Source organism: Cebus imitator, unplaced genomic scaffold (genome assembly GCF_001604975.1).
Source record: "Cebus imitator isolate Cc_AM_T3 unplaced genomic scaffold, Cebus_imitator-1.0 Scaffold349, whole genome shotgun sequence".
NCBI classification, from domain to species: domain Eukaryota; kingdom Metazoa; phylum Chordata; class Mammalia; order Primates; family Cebidae; genus Cebus; species Cebus imitator.
Window position 1 is genome coordinate 212,686 of NW_016107664.1, and position 10,315 is coordinate 223,000.

The following is a 10,315-nucleotide window of genomic DNA, read 5'->3' on the forward strand; positions in this document are numbered from 1 at the left end:
ATGAATTTATATGTCATTTTATATTTGGCATATTTTACATGAAATTTGAGCCTCTTATATTTATCATTTCATTTAACTCATAGTGTCCCAGTATTTTAACTTGTAGGTCCATGGTGAGATGAAAGAGTACCTCTTATAATTATTATTATTTTAAACCTTTATTTCAGGTTCAGGGGTACATGTGCAGGTTTGCTATATAGGTAAATTTCCTGTCACGGGGGTTTTGTATACTGATTACTTAATTACCCTGATATAAAGCATACTCTTATTGATTATGATTTTGAAATCTTTCTTACATAACCCTTATTCAAAAAATGAATTTGAGAGGCTCAGTTGCTGTTTAAAGACCCCGAGGCCTTTTGGGCAGGGTGCATTAAGACTTCCAGTGAGATGCTTCTTCCTACGAAATCACTTTTCCCTCAGATGAGGATACTGAGGTAATGGAAAAACCCTTAATCTCCAAAGCATCCCTGAATGTGCCACCCTGAAAATTAACCCCATTCATCCCTTTCCCCCACCTTCATTTTTTTTCTTTTTTGAGACCTCAGAAAAATTGAGCACATAAATTAAAGTGTCCCCTTAGCTGTTCTAACTTATGCAACCAGCATTCACTCAGCAGCACCCTGGTCTCAGAGACCTTGGCAACATCACAGGGGTCATATTTTTACCCAAACTCTTCATGAGCCATTTTTTCAACATCTTAGGCCAAAACTGGCTTTTCTGTGATTTCAGAGATGAAGCCTGTCTTCCTTTTTTGTCTTAATTTTTTTTTGAAAAGGCATTTATTGTGACTATTCTGAGAAAAATCTCACTTTCTAGTAACGTTTGCTTTCTCCTTTGTGTCTCCAGCAATGTATTAGGCAGATAAAGAGGTACAGGATCTTACTCTGTATTTATATGTTTTCATTTTTTATTGGGAGACACCCTGTCCACGCTTCCAGTATCACAGATCAAGTCATGTTTGTTGATATTTTTCAAAAACAGGTCTAGTTCTAAGGAGAGGTTTTGGTTGATTTGCTCTTGGGAGAGGTTCTTTGCACCATTGTCCTGATTGTTTGGCGATACCATTGGTGGAAGTTAGGATACTTTTCTAGTTGTCTGAAGGCCAAGGGTCAATAAAACATCCCCCGTATCATTTACCACCCCACGTTAGTTAAAGCAAACAAGAAACATGCAATAAGCTATTTTCCAAAAATCTCCCCAAATTCAAATACGTAGTAGGTTTATGTTGATGGTCTTGAAGAAGGTAATCTACTCAAGGGACCAGTTGAATGAATGTGTGTTGGTCACAGACCAGTAGCAGCTGTAGCTTAACTGAGCATTCAAAAATTAAGAAATAAAATGGTTTGCCAACTCTGGAGTTCCTCTCTTTTTTCATAGGATTATTTCTTCCGTTTGTAAGAACAGTCTGGAGGACTTACTCTGTCCCACCAACATACAGGTACAAGATCAAATTTTTTTTGACATGCCCTTTTCTTTGGTATACTATACTTTTCCATCATTTATGTCACCTAGTTTCCATTGTATATTAAAATTTGGATTTGTTTCAAAGGAAAATTGAACTGCCTGCTTCTAAGAAATTTAAACACTCCTATGAACATTTAAGGCCTCTATTCTTAAAAGAATATGGTAACTTTATTTTGCTTAGAATAAATGTATTTGAATCACAAAAGCTTTAAGTTAGTCTTAAGGATGATTGATAGAAAAGACTGTTTCCGAAGCCCCTACCATAACACACATACAAACGGCATTTAGAGCTCTAAAAATTTAGCCTTAAGACAATTTGAATCTTGAGGAAATGTCTTCTCATTTTTCAATCTGTCTTGACTTTATTATAACCTTGGAATTAAGTGTGGGGTTCATTCTTTCTTGTGCATCCCTTTGAAAACCTCCTCAGTAATGCTGCTAACTGCTGAAACTTTTGCCTTATCATCCATACCCACTTTAGTTTTTGCTGACACCTTACTTAACTCTTACATTTTTATATTTAAATCTTGGCCAGTGTAGAATATGTCCCACTGGAAGTAACGGTACCTGGCTGACTTTAGTTGTATCTTTGTGATTTGTCTCAGGCATATGAGACAAATCTTACTCCTTTCTCTCCTTCTGTAGTCAGGGAATATTAGGTCACCACAGAAACAAAGAAGGGGAAACCGTGGGTGGTTAATAATGAGGGAAGACAAAACTGCTTAGGAAGTGCTCTTTGTTCCCAGGGAAGAGGTGATGTATAAATACATGGATTTAGGGCATGGATTCAAGCCAGTTTGAATTCACATACGTTTTGCTGGACAATTGTATCACAATATTGACTCAAGTCCAGATTAGGACCTCTGGGGTGTCCCTTTCTCTACTAATTTGTAGTTTATTGGTTCCATGATTCCATTACTCTCTATCTGATTTTCTCGACATTTCTCTTCCTATTTTACCACGGTCAAAACTTTTGTTTGGGACTGGCAGATACAAGAGGTTACAGAATACTGGCATCACATTTAATTTCCTTGATTCTTGGAGACTCATTGTGTTCTCCATAATTTATTAAAAGGAAAAGAATCAATAGTAAAGAAGGCTTATTAGTCCATTTCCATTGAAATCTGACTTTGTCATCTATGTCCTCAGCTGCCTACATCTTTAATTTTATGAAGTACAGGTGAGCTCCTTTATGGATGCATCAACTAATTGAATTCACTTAAAGGAAAAAAAAGAGACGATATTTTTTCTTTACTCCTTACTATAGACACTCTCCATAATTGCAAAAAGAAAAGAAAGGTACAGTAGTGATCCGAAGTAATCCTAGTTATTTCAATGGATATTGGAACTCTATCAATTACTCAAATAAGTTAGGAATGGAGGTATGTTGGGTTAAGAATCATCAGCACGTGAGTCGATAGTCCCAAGTAAAACAAATGGTTTGCACGTGAGTTGATAGTCCCAAGTAAAACAAATGGTTTGCACGTGAGTTGATAGTCCCAAGTAAAACAAATGGTTTGAGATGCATATGGTATCCTGGCTCTGGTCCTGAAATTCTTCTGAATATAGCACCCCGTGAAAGGTATGTCCACAAATTTGCATTTTCAGTTTTTGAGTGATGGTTGAGGGTTTGGTGGAGAGTGCGTTTGGAAGTCATAGTATGAAACCAGAAGTTTGATTGGGGCTTGACTTGGTGAGATATCAGATTAGGTATAGAGCTCGAAGCAAAGACTTCAAATCCCTGGTGAATGCACAAGCATTTATTGGGCCAGATTTATAAATGTGTGGTCAGTGTTGAAACTGATAGTTTCCTATGACATAGCCTCTTGGCTTCTTGGATACATACTCTGAAGTATGGGCAGGAAAGGGTGTGGGAGGAACAGAGGAAAGTTGTTTTCCATGCCTATCGTTTTATGGAGGTTCCATTTCAATGCCCATTAAGACTATGTAAGTAAGACATCAAAGGAATCAGAAGAAAATGACCAGTTAAAAATGTGAGTGGTCAACCTGTAAAATAGAAAGAAAAAATGAAATGAATGGTGACTCCTGTAATGCTACTCCCCACTGTGGCATACATACTAGTGTTTGTTTACAGCTTCCTGGTTCATGAAAGGATTGTACTTCTCCGCCCTCTAGAAGGGGAACCGTTGGATGAGTTCTGGCCACTGGTTTGTGGGGGGAAAGTGATGTATGTCACTGTATAGCCAGGACATTCAATTGGGATGGTGAGACCTTCAGCTGCAGTGATCATGGAAGGATGTGCTGAGATCCATGTCTCTGTCAGCAGGGTCTCTGGGTGACGAGAGTAAACAGAGCCCTGCTGCCAACCCATGTTTGACATGTAGCATGAGCAAGACAAAAATGCTGTTTTCAGTTGCTGAGATTTTGAAGTGAAGTTGTTTGTTACTGCAACATGACCTAGCCTATGCTGACTGTCACATTCATCAACAAATAGTGTAGACCTCAGGCCAGGTTTATTCCCCTTAATGTCAGCCTCTTTAGAGGGGCTTACCTTGCACTGTCAATCTCCAGGTGGTAAACAGATCTTATCAGAGCCTGCTGGAGGCCCATCAAGATGCTTGCTCACTCTTTGTTTCAGCTTTCAATTCTATGTGGATGGCTAAGTTGTGCTTTCAGTGCACACTGACCTGTTTTTAATTGAGGCAGAGAGAATAGAAATCTTCTCTTTTGTCTCAGGCTGTCTCTTATGCTGCATCCTCCAATCAGAGGCCCTGCCTTTGGAAGATTTGGAGACACCTGCCAGGACATGAATAACACTGGCAATTTGATCCTCATTGGGCCAGTGATTCTTGAGTGTGTGTTTGTTCTCTGTAAGTTGGATCCCAGAAGGGATAATGGGGGAGTGTTAGGCTTCTTAACATCCCACAAAAGACATCCTCCTTAATTTTATTCTGGTAGAAGCTTTATATTTGTATCATAGGAGTAAAGTTTTAACAAGTTATATTTTGTACATTCTTGTGTTTAACATGACACATTTAATTCAGGAATGCAATTTTTAATTCCACCACCTTTTCATGTAAAAATGGTAAGAAAATACATTGGGAAAAAAATGGAACTCTTAGAAATTTCACTATCTGACCTAGGAATGGGCACCAACACTATAAAGTAGCAAAGACTATTTATGAGAGAAATTTACGTGACATTATTCTCTGTCTATAAATATGTCCTCAATGCAAGAAGACCAAGGAGGGGGAAACTCCCCTGTAATACTCATTTAGGGAAGTGAAGGACTGCTTTCCAAACCAAGGCAAGTGCTGTTGCAGTAATGGGGCATCAAACAGGCAAAATTGTATGTGTTGTCAATGGCTATAATGTAATTTTATTGATTTACAATGTTTAAAGTGAAGACATGATTTCTAGCTTATATAAGGTGTCACACTGGAGTAATTGCACACCAACTGGATATTATGACCAGAAAAGAACATGTAATGCCCACACAGATTCCTTAGGCTGTCTAGCAATTATGGTTGTTCAGTAATCAAGGAATTATTATTAGCAGCTGTCTTGTTTGAATACTCATAAAAGAACAGATGTTACCTGGTGTGGATTTGGTTTTAGAATACTTATTTGAATCATCCAAAGGAAAACATCCTCAAGTTGCTATCTTGGTGTAGTCTCAATCCATTCTGCCTTCTTGGTCCTCAGTTGTCCAGGTTTTCAGGAATCCCATAATGTTCTGTTACATGGAGGCTGCCATACCCCAGGCTGAAGTACAAAAGCATTGGGAAATAACATCTGTCTTTCACCAGCGTTTACCAGAGTCCTCAGAAGCAGTGATTCTTACACCCCTGCATCAGAATCGCCAGGTTTCCAGTTCCTGTCTCAGATGAACTGAAGTAGAATCTCCTGGGCATAGGTACTTGAAGGGTGTATTTTGCACGAACACCCTACTAAATTCTTACACACAAGAGTCTAGGAATCTGGAAGTGAAGAAAGAATGTACATAAGTTGTGACCCATTAGAAAATTTTAAAGAATGTATGGGGTCGACTTTCATTACCATTTTATTTTCCATTTATGGAATACCTTTATTCAGGGAAACTAAAAAATCCAGGTTTACATCCTTTTTTTCCAAATGACTTTCATGATGCTTTAAGACACATTACATTTAAGACTTGTTGTACATAATAATACATGTCCAGATATTTCTACTTCCACAGGGATTATAGATGTATTTTATGTAAAGACTCTGTCTGGAGCTTACCCATTCCATTTTTGACAATAAAATGCTTTGAGATATTTTGAGACAATTGTGTTTAATGAAGGAGCAGACCATAGCATTTTCATTTAAAATTAAAAGATGTTAGTTTGCTGAGACCAATACAGATTTATAAAGCGATTTTCAAAATATTGCCACCTCCGTCATGAAATAATAAATGTTTTCTGAGACTGACCAATACTGTGATGTGATTAAATTAGAAATCCATTTCTGTTCTTACAGGTTGTTGTGGTCAACACAGGATGTCATTTCTCACAGGCTAAAAATTGCTGACAGAGCCCATGAATAAGTTGATAAATATGAGCAATTTTTTTGCAGAAAAAATATGCTCAAGTTAGCATACAGAAAGAAAAAAAAGATATTTTTTCCATATGATGTTTTGTAAGAAGGCTGTGATATTTTTTGTAACTGGTGATTGGCTTAGCTGGGAAACATATTAAAGGGTAATTACCATCAGTCCTCTTTGAAGGCACAAAAGGTGAATTCTTATCTGTGGTCATTCTAGGGGCGTGGTTTGGTTCCTTTCTGAACCCTCACCAGATGCGAATCTTATTTGATCAGTTTTGCAATGCTTCTTGTTAAGACAGACTGGCACAAGGAGTCTGTGGCCTTCTAGGTAGTGACTTCTCTGGGTACACAGGTATCCACCTCATTACAAAAATTTTCCTTGAGATTCTTTAAGGCCATCAACCCTGAGGTTATGAAGTAGTACACTCCTTTATCCATTTCCATTCTTCAGAGCAGTAAGCATCATGAATTCGTACCCCGAACCTACATCTTGAACTGAGAAATTATCAGCACCTTGGTCAGCTCTAGGACTTACTGGGTGGGATTCCCACTCCCATCCTTACTTGCCCCAAAGCATGAGAGCTTCCTATACACAAGCCTGTGGCTAACCCAGCCTCATTCATTCCAGGAGTGTTGGGGAAGGAGTTTCCAGCAAGTTATAGTTCTTTATGCTCTCTCACTGCCAAGATTCTAGGCACATTGCCATTTGCAGACTTTATGGCATTTTCCAGTATCTGTCTGTTTGCCATAAACCTTCTTGATCTCTCTGAATTCCCTTTCAGTATTGCTTGTATTCTTACCCTGGGACTAGGCTCTTCAGCATTTTTTTTAATCTTTATTGAGGCATAATTTATATGCCATACATTCCCTCTTTGAAAATGTACAGTGTAATGATTTTTGTTAAACTGGTCTACGACCAGTTTTAGATCACTGTCTTCATTCCAGAATGTTTCCTCATTCCCCTCTGTAGCCAGTCTCCACACCTACCCCTACCCCAGGCAACCAAAGATCTGCTTCCTGTCACTACAAATTGACCTTTTCCGGATATTTTATTTATCCATTTTTATTTTCCACTTTAATTTTTATCACATTTTATTTACCCATTCATAGTTGACAGACAGTTGGATTGTTTCCTGTCTTTTGCTATTAGGAGTAATGTGGCTGACACCAGGCACATACAAGTATCTGTACAGACATGTTTTCACTTTTCTTGGGTAGATTCTTAGAAGTGGAATTTGTTGGTCATATTGGTATATTTATGGTTCACCTTTTTGAAAATTGTTAAACAGTTCCCAAGTGGCTGTACCATTTTACATTAGCACCAACAATGTATGACAGGTCTGGTTTCTCCACCTTCTTGGCAAAAATTGATATTATCTATATTTTTTTATTATAACTATTGTAATGGATTTATTGTGGTATCTCGTTGTGGTTTAATTTGCATTTCCCAAATTACTAAAGAAGTAAGCATCCTTTCCTGTGCCTTTTAGCTATTTGTATGTCTCATTTGGTGAAAATATATTTAAATTTTTTTTCTCATTTTTATATTGAGTTGTCTTATTATTGAATCGAAGGGTTTGTTACATATTCTGGATACAAGCACTTTGTCAGAAACCTGATTTTCAAATATTTCCCCCAATCTGTGGCTTGTCTTTTTGTTTTCTTAATAGTTTAATTTGAAGTACAAGAGTTACTTATCTCAACAATCTTTTTTAAAAAATGGATTGTGCCTTTATTGCCACATTGAGGATTCCTTATATAACCCAAGGCACAGAGCTTTTCTTCTAGATCACGATGTTGATATTTTCTGCTAGATCAGGATTTTGCAATAGCAGCATTCTTGATATTTTGAGATGGATAATTCTTTGTCCTGGGAGCCTATCTTGTTCATTCTAGAATACATAGGAGCATCCATGGCCTTTAAGCACTAGATGCGATTAGCACCTGCCTGGCCCCTTCTCACTGGTTATGACAACTGAAAATGTCTCCAAACATTATCAAAGGTCCAGTGGCAAACAAAATCATCCTGAATGAAAACCACTGTTCTAGAAGTTTTATAGTTTAAACTACTAACATTTAGGATTATGGTCTATTTTGAGTTTATTTGTGTGTGTGGCATGAGATAAAGGTCTAAGTTCTTTTTTTCTTTCACATGAATATCCAACTGTCCCAGCATCATCTGTTAACAGACTGTCATTTCCCCCATTAAATTATCTCCACATTTTTGTCAAAAATTAATTGACCAAAATTGTAATTGTTTACTTCTAGAATTTCATTTTGTTCCATTGATCTATATAAGTACACTTATAACAATGCCTCACTGTCTTGATTAGTGTAGCTTTAAAACAAGTTTTGAAACTAGGTAGTTAGTGCAAGTCTTCCAACTTTGTTATTTTTTTTGGAAATTATTCAGGTTATTCCAGGCTCTCTGGATTTATGTATAAATTTTATATATTGATCAATTTGTCATTTTTCACCAAAAAAAAACCCCATTGAAAATTTTGTAGGAATTGCCATAAATCTGTATAAATAAAATTAAGGAGAATTGCCATTTTAACACTGTTAACTTTTCCAATCCATGAAAAGGGAATATGTCTCCACTTATTTCTTTATCTACTTTAATTTCTTTCACTCAGCACTTGTAGCTTTCATTGTATACCTCTTACATTTTGTTAGTTTTATCATTAGTATTTTATCGATACTATTGTGAATAGAATTGTGTTCTTGGTTGGATTTTCAGATTGTTCATCACTAGTATTTGCAGCTACAATAGATTTTTTATATATTGATCTTCTATTGAGCAACTTTGTAGTAGGGGTGTGATGTGTGTGTGTATTGCTAGATTTTTCTCCATACAAGATTATGTCATCTGCCAACAAAAACAATTTTAATTGTTTTTGACAATTCTTCCTTTCCAATGTAGATGCACTTAATATTTTTTTCTGTAGAAGTTGAGGAAATTCTGTTTGATTCCTGTTACTTTTTTTTTTAAATCATGAATATATGTGGAATTTTGTTAACTGCTTTTTCTTTTTCTACATCTGTAAAACGGTCATGTAAGATAACTTTTAGATGTTAAACCAACTTTGCGTTCTTAGGATAAATCCCACTTGGTTGTGGTATGCAACATGTTTAAACTGTTGATTGATTTGGTTTGCTAATTTTTAAAAGGATTTTTGTCTCTATATTCTCAGGAACATTAATCTGCAATTTTTTTAATGATGTCTTTGGCTGGTTTTGTTAAATAGGCCTCATAAAATGATTTAGAAAGGCTTTGCTCTTTCTCTGTTTTCTGAAACAGTATTGAAGGATTGATATTTAAATAGTTGATATAATTGATCAGTGAAGCTATCTAGAATGAGGGTTTTCTTTGTGATAAGAGTTTTAAATTATGACTTCCATTACGTTATTGGTTGTAGGTCTACACAAATTTTCTCTTTTTAAAAAACTTTTATCTTAGTTTCAGGGGTATGTGTGCAGGTTTGTTATACAGGTAAATTGCATCTTCTGGGGTTTGGTGTACAGATTATTTTATTACCCAGGTAAAAAGCATATTACCCAATAGGTAGTTTTTTTAATTTTCACCCTCCTCTCACCCTGCACCCAGTGTCCGTTGTTCTCCTCTTTGTGTCTATGTGTTCTAAGTGAGAAAATGCATTACTTGGTTTTCTATTTCTGCATTAGCATCCTAACAATAATGGCCTCTAGCTCCATGTTGCTGCAACAGACATGATCTCATTCTTTTTTATGGCTGCCTAATATTCCATGATGTATATGTATCACATTTTCTTTATCCAGTCTACTGTTGATGGGCATCTAGGTTGATTCCATATCTCTGTTACTGTGAATAGTACTATGATGCACATACATGTGCATGTCTTTTTGATAGAAAAATTTATATTCCTTTGCATATGTACCCAATAATGGGATTGCTGGGTTGCATGGTAGTTCTATGTTCTTTGGGAAATTACCAAACTGCTTTCCACAGTGGTTGAGCTAGTTTATATTCCCACCAGCAGTGTATGAGCATTCCCCTTTTTCTGCAACATTCACAGCATCTATTTTTTGACTTTTTAATAATAGCCATTCTAACTGGTGTGAGATGGTATCTCAGATCTATATAAATTTCCTGTCTTCTTGAGTCAGTTTGTTCATTTCTTTCCAGAAATTTGTCATTTTATGTAATTTGTCAAATTTCTTGGGAAAAAGTTGTTAATATCCCTTTAGACTCATTTTAATTTCTGTAGGTTTGATACTGATATTACCACTCTTTTTCTTTATTTTGGCAATTTGTACTTTCTTTTTTTTTTTTTTTTTTTTT

General features: G+C 36.3%; 1 protein-coding gene across 4 annotated transcripts in view; it reads left to right on the forward strand.

The window, feature by feature from the left end:
- POU6F2 (POU class 6 homeobox 2) overlaps positions 1-10,315 on the forward strand; it is a 473,172-nt gene that overhangs the window by 49,691 nt on the left and 413,166 nt on the right. For 2 of the 4 annotated variants that reach the window (XM_037730520.1, XM_037730522.1), the window contains exon 2: positions 1,381-1,441. The exons of the other annotated variants lie outside the window; for them this stretch is intronic. The gene's annotated coding sequence lies outside the window, so the exon portion shown is untranslated. The remainder of the gene's footprint in view (positions 1-1,380; positions 1,442-10,315) is intronic. 4 annotated transcript variants of the gene reach the window in all.